At 41.0% G+C, this 15,912-nt stretch overlaps 1 pseudogene; it reads left to right on the top strand.

The window, feature by feature from the left end:
- The first annotated feature begins 12,066 nt into the window (after nt 1–12,066).
- On the top strand, nt 12,067–12,740 carry LOC149186347 (small heat shock protein, chloroplastic pseudogene; annotated as a pseudogene).
- The last annotated feature ends 3,172 nt before the right edge of the window (nt 12,741–15,912 follow it).

The raw sequence follows: 15,912 nt of genomic DNA, 5'->3' as shown, positions 1-15,912 counted from the left end.
GCAAAAAAGTGGAGGGGTTTTTTCTAGTTGAGTTCCCCTGTAAGATAATTGTGTTCCTTGTGTTTTGATGGTTGCATGTTATTGCATGTGTTTCTATCGTGTGTTTTCCTTTCCATAGAATAGTAGAAGAAATTTATGTCTCTTGATTTAAGTTAGATTTCATTAGCGGTAGCAAATTTATTGCAATTTCTACACGGCTGAGAGTTTCATTTAATTCACAGGAAAATAGTTTTTGCTTACTGTAAATTATTAAAGCACAAATATGGATCTAGCTGAAGAATAATGACATAAACTTGAAAGAATTGAAAAAGGAAATTGGCACAGAGAATGAATTTGATTACTTAATATTGATTTTAGAATCAATACATAAAGCAACTACATTAAGCTTAGTTGTATATGCAATAACTAAGGCTAATTAAAGCTAACTAAAGCTAAGTGTGCTTTATGTTATGTTAATGTGCACATGCACCAAATGCAAGCACTAGAGTTAACTAACTGAAGCCAAGTGCACACCACATGTAAGCACTAGATTTAACTAACGCTAACTAAGTTCACATCACATGCAAGAAATAGAGTTTAATTGGAGCTAATTAAGGCTAACTAGGTACATGTACACCAACACCGCCCCTTAAGCATAACTTAGGTGAGTGTGATGCAAAATGAATGAGTCCCGACAACAAGTCCATTTTAGGTACCCATGTACAATGCATGAAAAGAGGAAAGAGGGAAACCCCAGTGAGAAGAAAACCCTCCCTCAAAACATAATGCAAAAAGTAGAGAAAGACAACTGCTAGGCAGTCGTGTCCTTCACCCCGAGATGATCTCGCAGAAATTGAAACTTATGCTCAGTGAATGTCTTAGTGAAGATGTCGATAGTAAGCTCAGACTGGGATAGTATTGCAGATCGATGATCCCATCATGAATCAATTCTCTAACGAATTGCATGCGGATCTCAATATGTTTGGTCCATTGTTGCTGCACTGGATCTCTGCAAAACTTTAGTGTACTTTGATGATCACACCATATGACAATCAAATGATGGACACTGATACCAAGCTCAGAAAGGAAATGTTTTATCCAAATGGCCTGAATAGTGGCATTGACTTCTCCTCTGTACTCGGCCTCTATTGATGATAAAGCAATGACAACCTACTTCTTGCTTGACCAAAAAATGGTGTTGGATCCCAAAATCATTAGAGGAATTTTTAGCCTAAAAGTGCCCATGAAATTTTCATGTAATTTCCATGTCATAATATGTAAACCAGCCAAAATTCTTTAGATTTAAAAAGAGGTACATGTAAATATTTTGGAGGGAAAAGAAGTTTACTCCAATTTCAAGTGTAGACACTCATTGGATGTGGAATTAAATTACACATCCAATGAGTACCCATCATGCATACTTTTCAGAAGATCCACATTGACAAAAATTGTAGATACATTAAAAAACATGTTTAACACTTTTTTAATGTATCTTGATTTTTTTATCAATGTGGATCTTCCTAAAAGTATGCATGATGGGTACTCATTGGATGCGTGATTTAATTCCACATCCAATGAGTGTCTACAATTGAAAATTGGGTAAACCCATAAGGAGATAAGAAAAAAATACAATTAAAAAAAGTTGTTTTCTTCTTTTCCCTCCAAAATTAATAACTCTTATTTTATTATTTTTCCTTTGGAGGTCACTTTTAGGCCTAAATTTCCTCTAATGAAGTACATAACTAGATGCGGACGTGCGATCAAGTTTGTCGCCAACCCAATCTAAATTTGTGAACCCAATGAGATCCAAAGAACAATTTGTTGCATAATGAATCCCATAGGTGATTGTCCCCTAGACATATCGAAGGATGCACTTTGCAACTTTCTAGTGTAACTCATGTGGCTCCTGCATGTATCTGGAAATTACTCCTACAACATATGAGAGATCAGGATGGGAGTGAGTGAGATAAAGAAGACTCCCCACAAGCTGATGGTACAATGTGTAATCAACCAATGGTGTGTCTTTGCCATTCTCAATCTTTATCCCTAATAAGAAAGGTGTGGTTGGTAGCTTCTTGTCATTCATGTGAAATTGTGCCAAAAGATCTCTATCATACTTTGGTTGAGAAATGGTAATCCGAGAACCACTCTAATTGATCTCTAGTCCAAGTAAATAATTTAGCAAACCCATGTTTGTCATAGAAAACCACTTATGCAATGTAGTTTTAATCTGAGCAATGGCAGAATTCGAACTACCTGTTATATATCATCTACGTAGAGTACTATGATCAACAAGGAGTCATTTTTTTTCAACAAATAAACATTGGAATTAGATTTGCAGTTTACAAATTTTTGAGATAACAAATAGGAATCCATCTTTGCATACCACGCTCTAGGTGTTGATCCAGGTGGATATTGGTGGCCACCTGCCAAGTCCACCTGGACCCCCACCATTGTCTTTCTCAGCATTTTCAGTTTCCTTAATTGTAGCACAACTTACTATTTTTAGCAGTTTTTCGGGTCCTGAACTTCGGAGCCGTTTTGAGGCCCTAAACGACGTTTTTTGAGGAATCCGGACCAATCTTGCCCGTTCCAACAATGATAGTGCTCGGATAGATCTTTCTAATGAGCTATTGTACGCGTCAAACGGAGATCATATGCCAAAGTTACGACCCCGAGAAGTTGATGTACCAACTTACCCCCAAACGAGGCCCACAGTTTGCCGTTTCATCTCCTAGGGTTAGGTTTTGGAATGTTAAGGGTTTTCCATTGTTTCTCAACAATAAATAGGCCTTCGAGCCTCATTGTAATACAGTTCAGAGGCATGTAGCCGTCACATCTCTTCTCAGAGATAAGTTACCATCGCCCTAGCTAGTTTGTTTCCATTTCTGGTTGTAAGCATATTTCAGTATTTTCCATTAATGAAATGAAGTATTATTTCCGCTGCATCTTTGTGTATATGGTTATCTCTGTAATTTGTTGTGTTCCTGTTTAAATCCGGATCAGTGGTATCAGAGCGGTCTGCTTTTTCTCTGTTTTTCTTTGCATGTCCCCAACAAGGTCGGGATATAAGGAGTTAGGGCTTGAACTGGTTGAACCTTTGCAAGACCAGCCTCGCAAATCCCGACAGCCTCCCATGGCGGACGAGAAGAAAGACGAGGGGGCAGGAGATCCCATCAAAATCTTGCTCGAAGAAGCCCTCGAGCGACAACGGAATGCGATGATGGACAGCTTTGCCCAGATCCTTCAGCGGCTACCCAGAAGCAACGCATCGGCTTCCAGCAGCTACTCTGGAAACGCCACACCCTTTAAGGTACAAGTTAATTTTGAAATCCCCATATTCGAGGGTCAGATAGACGCAGATGCCGTAGATAAATGGTTAAATCTGCTAGAGGGTTATTTTTCTGTTCATGAATTTTCGAGTCGGGAAAAGATTGTTTTTGCTCTCCTCAAAGCAGCCCCCCACGTCAAGGACTGGTGGGAAACCTACTGCGAGCAGAAGGATGAAAGTACTGGCTCACTCTTTTCAGCCGCACCTACCTGGGATTCGTTCCGGGATGCCATCAAGGAGCAGTACTACCCTGTCGGGAGCTATGAGGATGAATACATAAAGTGGACCACGCTGCGGCAGGGAAGGGACCAAGACGTGCCGGAGTTCACCAATCTTTTCCATACCCTTCGCACAAAGTTGGGTATCAAGGATTCAGAGCAACATTTGATACTCAAATACCGTGGCTGCCTGCACAAGTACATCCAGGAAGAAATACAATTCCTAAACATCCCCTCGCTCGGCGCAGCATACTGGTATGCCGTCAAGGTCGAGCAGAAGTTTAAACAAAAGAAGCGAGACTTTGGATCTGCGAATCCAAAGCAGGGGAAAGGTGCCCCTAAACCACAGAACAAAGGACAAAGCCAAAGCGGGACAGCCCAAGACAACCAGCTGAAGCTGCAAGCAAAGAACAGCGCCGCGAAGCCGAGAAAGGACACTGGAAAATGGTGCGAGTTCCATAAGAGCTCCACTCACAACACAAGTGAGTGTCGGGCCAAGCAGTCACTGGTGGCTGAGCTAAAGGTTTCAGAATCAGATGCATGTTCCGACTCTGAGTCAGAACCCGATAAGGGGTATGAAAAAGGGAAGCAGATCATTGATGCGGACCCCAGCGCCACTGTTGCTACCGCAAAGATCCAGAAAAATGAACCCGAAGATCTAGAGGAGGAGGAGCGTCTCTTCCACTCCCAGATGTGGGTAAAGGCCTCCCCGATACAGTTCATTGTTGATAGCGGGAGTCAAAAGAACCTCATTTCGGCAGAGGTCGTGAAGCGGTTGGGCTTACCGACCACAGCACATCCACAACCATACACCATTGGGTGGCTTCACCAAGGACGAGATCTTCGCGTGAGCCAGCAGTGTCGCCTTCCATACAACATCAAGCCCTTCACGGATGAGGTATTGTGTGACATTGCTCCCCTTGAAGTTTGTGATGTATTACTAGGACAACCATACTTGTGGAAGCGACATGCTGTGTATGAATCAAGGCCCCGTGCTGTTATTATTACATTGGGAAATAAGTTGTTCAGGATACCAGAGGTAGCACCACCTGCCGCCCTCTCTTTGATTACTGCAAAACAATGCAGTAAGATCATTTCCAAAACCAGGAAATTTGTTTTCCTGATGATACGCCCTCAAGGAAAGAAGAAGACAGTGGCCGCGGCCTCCAAACGGGGCCCCTCTGCATGACAACTACAGATGGACAAGATTGTGGAGGAGTACGAGGACATCTTCACCTCCCCGGCAGGGGTTCCTCTGCACTGTCAAGTCAAGCACTCCATCGATCTGACCCCAGGTGCGCCGCTACCCAATGGACCAATTTATCGGCGCTCCGTTCTGGAGAACGATGAAATCAAGAGGCAAATTCAGGAGCTCCTGCAGAAAGGTCACATCCGTCCGAGTTCATCGCCCTGTGGGAGCCCGATCGTGTTGGTACAGAAGAAGGATGGGACGTGGAGACTCTGTATTGACTATCGGGCGCTGAACAAGATCACTGTCCGTAATAGGTACCCGATCCCGCGAATTGATGACCTCCTAGACCAACTAAAGGGGGCGAAATATTTCAGCAAGATCGACCTGAAGTCGGGATATCACCAGGTACCAATCGAACCCTCCGATGTGTGGAAGACTGCCTTCAAATCCAAGGAGGGCCTCTTTGAATGGTTGGTCATGCCTTTCGGATTGACGAATGCTCCTGCAACCTTTATGAGGCTAATGGATGACATCTTGCGGCCATTCACCAACTCCTTTGTAGTAGTATACTTGGATGACATTCTGATCTTCAGCCAGAGTTGGGAAGAGCACCTCCACCACATCCGACAGGTTCTCCAAACACTGCGGCAACACAAGCTATGTGCCAATTTGGAGAAATGCACTTTTGGCATGACCCAGGTTCAATATCTGGGATACATCATTGATGAACAGGGGGTGCATGTCGATCCAGTCAAGATCCAAGTCATTCGGGATTGGCCCTCTCCAACCACTCTAACAGAGCTCCGCAGCTTTCTAGGTCTTGCCAACTTCTACCGCAGGTTTGTGTTGGGGTTTTCTCATATTTCTTGGCCCTTGAGTCAAGTCACCAAGGGCGGGGCGAAAGAAAAATTCTTTTGGTCTGAATCTCAACAGAAGGCATTCAGGGAGTTGAAGGATCGCCTCTGCATGGCACCAGTGCTCGCGTTACCAGATTTACAACAACCATTTGAGGTCGAGACAGATGCCTCTGACTATGCTATTGGGGCAGTCCTTACTCAACATGGACATCCAGTGGCATATCACAGTGAAACACTTTCAGACACAGTCCGGAAGTACCCCACTTATGATAAAGAGATGTATTCCATTGTACAGGCCTGCCGACAATGGAAGCATTACATTTTGGGGAAGGAAACGGTCATCCACACAGACCACCGACCTCTGCAGTTCATACAGACCCAAGGGAAATTGCAGAATGATCGCCATCAGAAGTGGTCTACATACCTGCAACAGTTTCACTTGAATATCAAGTATAAAAAGGGCAGCACCAATAATGTTGCAGATTGCCTCAGTCGACCACCGATCATGGCGCTAACCACCGTGCTCAACTCTTGTGGGCACGAGACTTCTGATTGGCCACTTCTCTACAAAAGCGACCCAGAATTCGGCCACACATACCAGACACTCTTGGAGGGTCGGCAGGTTGCAGATTTTCACCTCCAGGATGCTTTATTATGCCACCTCGGTCACCTTTGTGTTCCTTCAAGCGAGCATGCCAAGATGATTTGGGAAGCACACTACAGTCGGGCTGCTGGGCATTTCGGGGTCGAGAAAACAGTGGCAGTACTGCAAAATTATTTCTATTGGCCGAATCTTCGACAGGATGTTGGGAAGTACATCCGATCATGTACTGCCTGTGCCATTGCCAAACCGACCATTAAGAAGCACGGCCTCTATACCACGTTGCCTACCCCTAGTCGACCTTGGGAATCCATCTCCATGGATTACATGTCAGGCCTTCCTTCCACTAAGCATGGAAATGACTGTGTTTTCGTGGTCGTCGACAGGTTCTCGAAGATGGCCATTATGGTGGCCTGCAAGAAGAATATCACAGCAGAAGCCACTGCTAAACTCTTCTTTGAACGAGTGTGGGTGCACTTTGGGATCCCACAGTCTATCATCTCAGATCGGGACAGTCGGTTTCTCAGCACATTTTGGTCCAGTCTCTGGTCAATGCTGGACACCAAACTCACGAAGTCCACAGCCTTCCATCCTCAAACTGATGGCCAGACAGAGGTTGTCAATAGGATGATTGTGCACATTTTGCGCATGTATAACTCAAAGCATCCACGCACATGGGACGAGAGCCTCCCCTATGTTCAGCACAGCTACAACCGAGCTCTTCACAGCTCCACTGGCCATAGCCCTTTTCAGGTGGGTTTGGGATTCCAGCCACTATGCCCCATTGATGTGGCCATGCCACTTGCAGCTACTCACATGAATTCAGCTCATGTCCAGTCCGAAACAGATAAGGCCACCAGCTTCATTGAGCGCATCCAACATATTCGCCAGCAGGTCCATGACATTCTTGAGAAATCAAATGCCAAGTACAAGCAGCGACATGATCAACATCGGGTGCCACACAAGTTTCAGGTGGGCGACAAAGTCTGGTTGCATTTGCAAAAGGAACGCCTTACTGGAGCCTATCGGAAATTGAGACCACTCCGATATGGTCCTTACACCATTACTAAGGCTATGGGAGACAATGCATTTGAGCTCAGCATTCCCCCATTCCTTGGCCTACACCCAATGTTCAATGTGGACCGCCTTCGGCCATACTTTCCACCATTGCTAGACACATCCGACATTGCAGAACAACTCAAACCCACAGAATTAAATCCAGATTGCATGGAACAAGCTGCAACTGATCGGATCATGGACACACAGATCAAGAACACTCGCCAACAGAATATCCAACTGTATCGAGTTGTCAAAGCAGGCCAACTCCTTCAGCAGGGCAAGTGGCTCACTAGGGAACAAGTTCAGCAGAAGTTTCCTCATCTCATGGAGGAGCTCAACGCAATGGGGACCATTGCTTCCTAAGGGGGGAGGAATGATCCAGGTGGATATTGGTGGCCACCTGCCAAGTCCACCTGGACCCCCACCATTGTCTTTCTCAGCATTTTCAGTTTCCTTAATTGTAGCACAACTTACTATTTTTAGCAGTTTTTTGGGTCCTGAACTTCCAGAGCCGTTTTGAGGCCCTAAACGACGTTTTTTGAGGAATCCGGACTAATGTTTCCCGTTCCAACAATGATAGTGCTCGGATAGATCTTTCTAATGAGCTATTGTACGCGTCAAACGGAGATCATATGCCAAAGTTACGACCCTGGGAAGTTGATGTACCAACTTACCCCCAAACAGGGCCCACAGTTTGGCGTTTCATCTCCTACGGTTAGGTTTTGGAATGTTAAGGGTTTTCCATTGTTTCTCAACAATAAATAGGCCTTCGAGCCTCATTGTAATACAGTTCAGAGGCATGTAGCCGTCACATCTCTTCTCAGAGATAAGCTACCATCACCCTAGCTAGTTTGTTTCCATTTCTGGTTGTAAGCATATTTCAGTATTTTCCATTAATGAAATGAAGTATTATTTCCGCTGCATCTTTGTGTATATGGTTATCTCTGTAATTTGTTGTGTTCCTGTTTAAATCCGGATCAGGTGTCTTCTTGAGGCCATAGAGAGACTTCTTTAGTTTGCATGTCGGAGATGAATTTTTCATGTATCCCTGTGGCTGCTCCATTTAGATTTCCTCCACAACGTCACCATGAAGAAATAAATTCTTCAAATCCATTTGATTCACCTCACATCCTCTTGTTGTTGCAATGGAGAGAGCTAGCTAAATGGAATCCATTTTTTCCACTGGAGAAAAAGTCTCATCATAGTCAACATCATGTACTTGTTGAAAACTGTTTGCCGCCAATTGTGCCTTATATCGACTAACTTGTCCATCTGCTACTTTCTTGGTTTGGTAAACCCACTTGCACCTGACAAGTTTACAATTGGATGTTAGTGGAACTAGGTCCCAAGTCTGGTTCTCAATGAGAGATTTGTATTCCTCATCCATAGTTGCTTCCCATTCAGGATGCCCATTTGCTTTTGCATAAGTTTGTGGATCAGATGCATGCATCAAATAAGTGTGCATGGGCATGCATGGATCCATAGATAAGAGTGCTCGTGGAGCTCCCTCAAACTGAGGTATAGTGGCAGGACTATCTAAGAGATCACTCATGTTGTGCCATTTTTGTTCTAAAGGTTGTCGAGAATATTTTGAACTGCATAAGGAAGTATTATCTTGATGTTCAACAACTAGTGATTGAACAAGTGTCACAGAAAAAGGATCATCTAGATCAAAATTCTAATCTGAAGTATCATCTACATAATCATCCATTAGTGGGGAGGGCAACTTTGTAATAGGTTCATCTTGTGGTGCATGCAAATCATCTTCTTCAAACTTTACACTCCTTTCAATAAAGATATCTTTTTTGTTGATATCAAGCACTTTGTACCCTTTGACTTCATCAGAATATCCAACAAACATGCATGCCTTACTCGGAGGTACCAATGCCTTTCTCTTCTTTGTGGGAATGTGGGCCCATGCTCGTATTTTGAAAATGTGGAAATGGCTGACTTCAGGTTGCATGGCATTCTAAGCCTCAAAAGGTGTTTTTCTAGTAACAAATTTATGAGGAGATATATTCTAGATGTATGAGGCACAATTTTGATGGAAGATATCTTGCATGAAACATGCAAATAGCCATCTCTTTCTCTTCCTCTTGGCCACCTTGTTTTGTTGTAGAGTGTCAGGAACTGTATTTTGCAACTGTATGCATGCTTCATTACAAGGACTCTAGATATATTTGTTGACATATTCCTTCCCATTATCTGTTTCGAGGATCTTAATGCATTTTCCATACATATTTTATGCATGTGCTTTGAAAATATTTAGATGTTGAAAAAACTTTAGACTTGAGTTTCAGAAAGTAAACCCAAGTGAATCTCGTGTAATCATCTATAAATGAAAACACATATTTTGCTTTTCTCATTGAAGGCACTAGAAATGGATCCATGGCATCACTTTGTACAAGCTCCGAAGGTTAAGAAGCTCTCCATGCATGCCCCTTCTTGAACTTTTCGTGTGGATGCTTTCCAAGAGAACATCCATTACAAACGCCATTTGAAAATTCAATGGCCAACAATCTTGTAACCATCCCTTGCTGCTAAGTTGCTGCATATATCTGAAATTCAAGTATCCAAATCTCTCATGCCAAATCCTACTTTTCTCATTTGCATGCATAAGTAGAAAAATAGAATCTGACTGAGGAACAAAATCAAAATATGTATACAAATGAGATTGATCATTTACCTTGCCATATGTAATCTTCTAGTTTGCTTTCATATCATAAATGCTCCTAAAATCCAAGGTCAATTTCACTCTCCTTTCGATGTCGGTGTGTGTCATCTAGTACACTGAAACAAGATTAATATAAATCCTTGGAATATGCAAGACATTCTCAAAAATTCCATCTTCAAATTGCACTCTTCCTTGTCCAGTTACTTCAACTATAGAATTGTCCCCCATGAGAATATGAGGTCTCGAGTATGCATGTAGAGAAGAAAATTACTCCTTTAAAGAAGCCATATGATGTGAAGCTCCTGAATCGATGATCCATTCTTGTGGTGTAAAATGAAGGGCAATCAAAGCATGACAATTACCCCTTGTTTCTTATGGTTTTTCCTCTGTCTTCTTCTTGGCACTTTCTGGAATGTGATGACCAAGATTATTTTGTTGAAGAGTCATTGCCACATGCAAGAGGATTCAAGATGATAGCCTCTATTACAATAAGCAAACTTGGAGTTTCCTTTCTTTCCCTTCTTACCCTTGGAGCTGGAAGAGTCATCTAGAGGTTTTGTATTTCCTCCCTTTCTTGGATCTAGATCTCTTGCCTTTCCTTTTCCTTTGGATTGCTGATTTGGTTTCAAGTTGGAATTTCCTTTTTCATGCATGGAAAGTGCATGTGCATTTGAAGACTTTAATGAACCCATCTTGATGAGCTTATCCTTCTCATGAATGAGAGACTCAATAAATGCATCAAGTTTGGGCATTTTCAATTTATCTCCAGTTGTAATTCTAACTATATGAAATGTAGAAACAAAAACAACATATTCAAGGCTCAAATTGGACAAAATAGAAAGGATCAATTGACCTTCTTGTTTAGATTTATTGATCCCACAATCTTGTAATTGAAGAAGAAATGATTTGAATTTCGTAAAGAAATCTTGAATGTTTTCAAATCTATTTGGATCTAAGGAATTAAGCTCATTTTTTAGAATATGAGCCCGCATCTCATCATGTTTTCCAAATAAATTCTCCACGGTTTCCCAGACCCCATTTGAAGTGCTACGTGTGTCCACATGGAAACATAATGCTGGAGATATGGACAACAATAGAATACCAAAATCCTCGTCCATTCTATTGAATTATATGGTTTTTTCAAAGGTGGAATTGGGCTCATCTTCTGTATTCATAACTATCCGATACAAGAATTTTCCACTGAGGTGAAGCAAAATCTCTGGCTTCCATTGGAAGTATTTATCCAAAGTGAGACTAGATGAAGATGGGAACTCCATTCTTTCACCTTGTAGTTGTAGTAGCAATTCTCTAAGATTTTGATCTGCAAATCAAATCTCCCAATAATTTCCAATTTCTGATCTTCAAACCTACAAAAGATTGTTCATGCACCTTTTCTAGGCCCCTATAGCTCTGATACCATGTAAAATTATTAGAGCACAAAAACATATCTAGTTGAAGAATAATAACACAAAATTTCAAGAATTGAAAAATAAAATCGGAATAAAGAATGAATTTGATTACTCAATATTGATTTTAGAATCGATACATAAAGCAACTAAGTTAAGCTTAGCTATACTTGCAATAAGTAAGGCTAATTAAATATAACTAAAGATAAGAGTGTTTTATGTTATGTTAATGTGCACATGCAGCACATGCAAACACCAGAGTTAACTAACTAAAGCCAAGCACACACCACATGTAAGCACTAGATTTAACTAACGCTAAGTGCACATCACATGCCAAGAAATAGAGTTTAATAGAAGCTAATTAAGGCTAACTAGGTGCATGTACACCAACACTTACAACACCAACATTTGCAATGGTCCACTACATACCCATTTTTTTGGCAGCGTTAATGTTCAAGATTACAACTATTTCATATGGAAGAGGAGAACATGAGTTTAGTAGAGATCTCCGTGAGGATTCAAATCCTAAGTTGGCTTGAAGGTCAGGCAAACTGCCAAGAGATATGACTAGGAGATATAAGGGTGTAAAGATGAAGGATTTATGTAGAGGAAGATGGTGAATCTTAGCACCTGTGGATGACAGAGGAAATGAAATCAAGATTCAATTTCCATGTCATGTGAGAGTAAGCAAATAAGGTGGAGGTTGTGTCATGGAGTTCTTCTCATGGCAATGACAAAAAAAAAGGAGCATGTCGTACTCAAGTGCATTCCTTGTACAAAAGAATGGAGGCTCGTGAAATTAACATGTTCATCCAGAAAGTGTTGAATGCATGAGGATGGTATGCGTTGGGAATCCAACGTCGCCCCTCTCATATGCTAAGGCACAAAAAACAACAAGGAAGGCACCCTACATGTGGATAATACGAAAAATTAGAAAAGTGGTGGACCAAAGGCCCAGGTCTGTTGAAATGATGATGTAAATTTGACCTTTAGGTGTCGTGGATCCATTTTCGTCATTGAAGACAATGAGATAGATGTCGATGGACCAGCTTTTTTGAGACTTTTTCACAGGGGGTCTCCACAGATAATCAGTTGTTGGCTTGATGTCGTGGGACATTATGAAAAACGAGAGAGAATTCAAGATGAGATTCAAAATGCCTTGGCTTTCAAAGGAGGATGTGAAGGTCTCTGCGGAGGATGGAATTCTAGTGATGAAAGGATGTCACAAGAAAGAGGAGAGGGAAATGGATTCGTGGTCAACAAGAAGCTACAATAGCTACAATATGCATCTTATGTTGCCTAAAAACTATGAGATTTAAAGAATGTAGAACTAAAAAATGTTGTCCTCAATATCATCATCCCTAAGGGAAAGGTGGAGCCCAAGATTATGGACAACCATGATAGAAAGAAAGGACTAGCATAGAAACTGTGAACATTGTAACCTAAAATGTAGTGAGCCATGGAGAAGTTATTCAGAAGAGTGTGAGCATGTGTAAGGTTGTGGCTGTTGTGATAAAAGAGAATGATGTTGTTGATGAGAGATTGTGTGGACCAGGCAAGTGCAAGTCATGTTGAAAATCCTAGTCAAGGTATGGATTAAACGAGATATAGAAGCCGAGAGAGTGGTCATATGGATGAAAAAAATGGAGATGGAGTAAATGTTATTGATATTTAGTGAAAAAGATAGTGGGTGATGTGTGAACAACCTAAGAGTTTTAGTCCAAGGCAAGAATTTCCCTAGGAAGTTGTAAGAACTCATATTTAGGAAGACATGTTGCGTGGGAGCACAAATAGTTGTAAGGCCTTAATAGCTTGCTCATGAATACATGTAGTTCAAATGGCACATGGAGTCATCAAACTATGGAATGGACCACTTGGAGAGGTACCGGGGTGGAAAGTGTATTGGTATATTGGCTTGAGGGGGGGAATGTGAGAACTCATATAAGATGGTTGATGAATGATGAATGGGACCAGGTCAATCAATAAGAGTCAAGTTTATGGGGGGTTTGTTAGGATTGTTTGAGTAAAGTTGACTCAGTCAAGTTACTAGTGGTTTTTTTGGCTCCAAGTATATGAGCACCCACGGTTTTTCACATGGTATTCATCGTTGTTGTAACCTATGTAAAGGCTAGAAAAAATAATGATTATTTGTCTTGTTGGCCAGTGGGAAAAAACAATAGTGTCTTTAGACACCACCACTTCTCTTGGTGCTCTGTGATCGTAACAAATGCTAGATGAGTCACAGTATAGACATCAATTTTTCCCTACTAGACCTCTAGATTTTGATAAATTTGTAGGCCCTCTAAGGCCACCTTAAATTTTTAGAGGTGAAGATGGCCACGGTGATGTAAAGATCATGATAACACCTCCAAGATGGTGTGCTTAGTAAAGCGATGACCATGTTATTGAGGAGACAAACCATAGGTTCTCCAAAGCCTGTAAATTATAAAGATAAAGAGCATGTTCTAGTTCTTGTGACAATCAATCAACTTTTTTATTTTGATAAACTTTTCATCTAAAAACCTCCATTAAGTTGTGGTTAATAACTTATAGATTTCCATTTTACCTTTAATTGGTTCAGTGAGAGTTCCTTGTAAATGAAATATTTTTATGTGTGATGTAGTTGTTTTTGTTACTCGTGTTCCTATTATAATGTCTTGATTGACCAGATACAACGAAAGAGGTAAAAATCTTGAAGGTGATTCTTGCAAAAGCGAAATGTCACCAAATGTGGATTTAGATGCAATTGCAAGATGCTTTGGAAGTGACTTTTAAAGTAGTTTTGTTTTCGATTAGTATTTGTTGTAGTATCTTATGTTCAAGGTTAGTTGACCTAATATTTAATATTTTCTCTATCGTAAAACTTGACAGTGGCAAGTACAGTGATGTGTGGTTTAACGGTAAGTCTACTTGGGTGAAGCCTGGAAGACCGTAGTTAAAATCTCATTGAGTACATTGGCCTGCTGTGGTGGATGCTCGAGAAGCAGATTCCCCACCCCCGCCTTGGCAGCACGAGAGTCTCGCTTTGCTAAAACCATAGGATCTTAGTATATCAACTTGCAGGTAGTTGGATGTACTCTTGGTGTTATAGTGGCAGCTATGAGGATTGATCCTGGGTCTCCCATAGATTAGGACTGGCAGTGATTGATTGTAGTAAAAAAAAAAACAAAAAACAAAAAACAAAAACAAACTACCCTTATCCAAACTACCCTTATCCAAAATTTCTGGAAAAAGAAAAAAAGGTATTCCTTTCCCTTCTATATTATCACAAATAAGGAGAATCAAATATAAAACTGTATTCCTTTAAAAAAAAAACTTAATTAAATATAAGTCCACCATTTCATAAAACTTGAATGGTTGTCATTTGATATATCTAAATATAAGCAAGGATAAACATTTCCCATGGTTTGTGGAAAAAGGAAAAGAAAGAATTTTCATGCCTTATTTGTCACATAGCTTTGTAGTTCTATAAGAAGAATTTGCTTAGTTTATTATTAAATAGCTTTGCTTAAGAATGCGATATATATATATTAATATTTAATTATTTATTTATTTATTTTTATTTTTTTTTCTCTCCAGTTCTAAAGAAGTGGAATGTAAAACAGATTTGTTTTTAGTGTGATTTTTTGGCTTTTCCGGTGCTAGAATCTAGTGGAAAATTTTGAAGTAAAATCTTGATTAATATTATTTAAACTGATTTTTTGACTATATATATATAGATTCAACACCCTGGAAAAACCTTAGGGCACTTCCATTGTGCAAGGGTTACCCATCAAGGTTGTGATTTCAATAAATTCCTGCTGGATTTTAGAGAAATTAGACCAAAAAAACCCCTGAAAAAACTTCCAAAAAATCACACTAAAAACAACTAACTCTCTTATTTTTTTGTAATTTCGTTATTGTTGATAATTTCACCACTTTTAATTATTAATTAGAGTAAAGGTGTTATTCTATCGAGTTGGGCTCGGCAAACACTATTCGGCCACCCAATCATAGTGCCCCATTTTCGTTGTTCCAGCCAATACCCATGCTCGATTTTCGTCTTCTTCCATCCTGTCAAAATTTGACACGTGGAAAGCCACTGCCGGGAAGCCACCGCTAGGAAAGTTGTTTCCCCTGCCAATACCTTACCCGTCTCTTCTTCTGCCTTTTCAACAATCGCGACTTCATCTTCTACCATTTCAACAACCGCATATTCATCTTCTGCTTCAGCTGGGCACATATTTAACGAGCTCGGCTTCTTCGGCCACTTATGTACCTTTCTCCTCGGACTCCAGCTGGGATGATTTTTCTTTGGGCCCTTTCGCCTTGTGATTTTCAGAGTCTAATATGTTCGATCCAACCATAATAAATAAACCAAATGTTGGTCCCAGAATCCGCAGCTGAATATCCCCCTCCCTGCACGCCAGCAGACTCAACTTTATCGATTTCCTCTGCCTCTGACGAGTGCATCTATGTCCAGAGACGTGTCAGATCTCGCAGACTTGGAGCGAATTCAAATTCTCTTAGCTTTATCGATTTCCTCTGCTTCCCAAGAGTGCATCTGTGTCCAGATACGTGTCAGATATCGCAGACTTGGAGCGAATTCAGATTCT

This window comes from Pinus tabuliformis, chromosome 3_1, assembly GCF_031772625.1.
Source record: "Pinus tabuliformis cultivar Carrire ecotype Pingquan chromosome 3_1, CPIR1, whole genome shotgun sequence".
Lineage (NCBI taxonomy): Eukaryota > Viridiplantae > Streptophyta > Pinopsida > Pinales > Pinaceae > Pinus > Pinus tabuliformis.
This window is presented reverse-complemented; position numbering and strand designations above follow the sequence as displayed.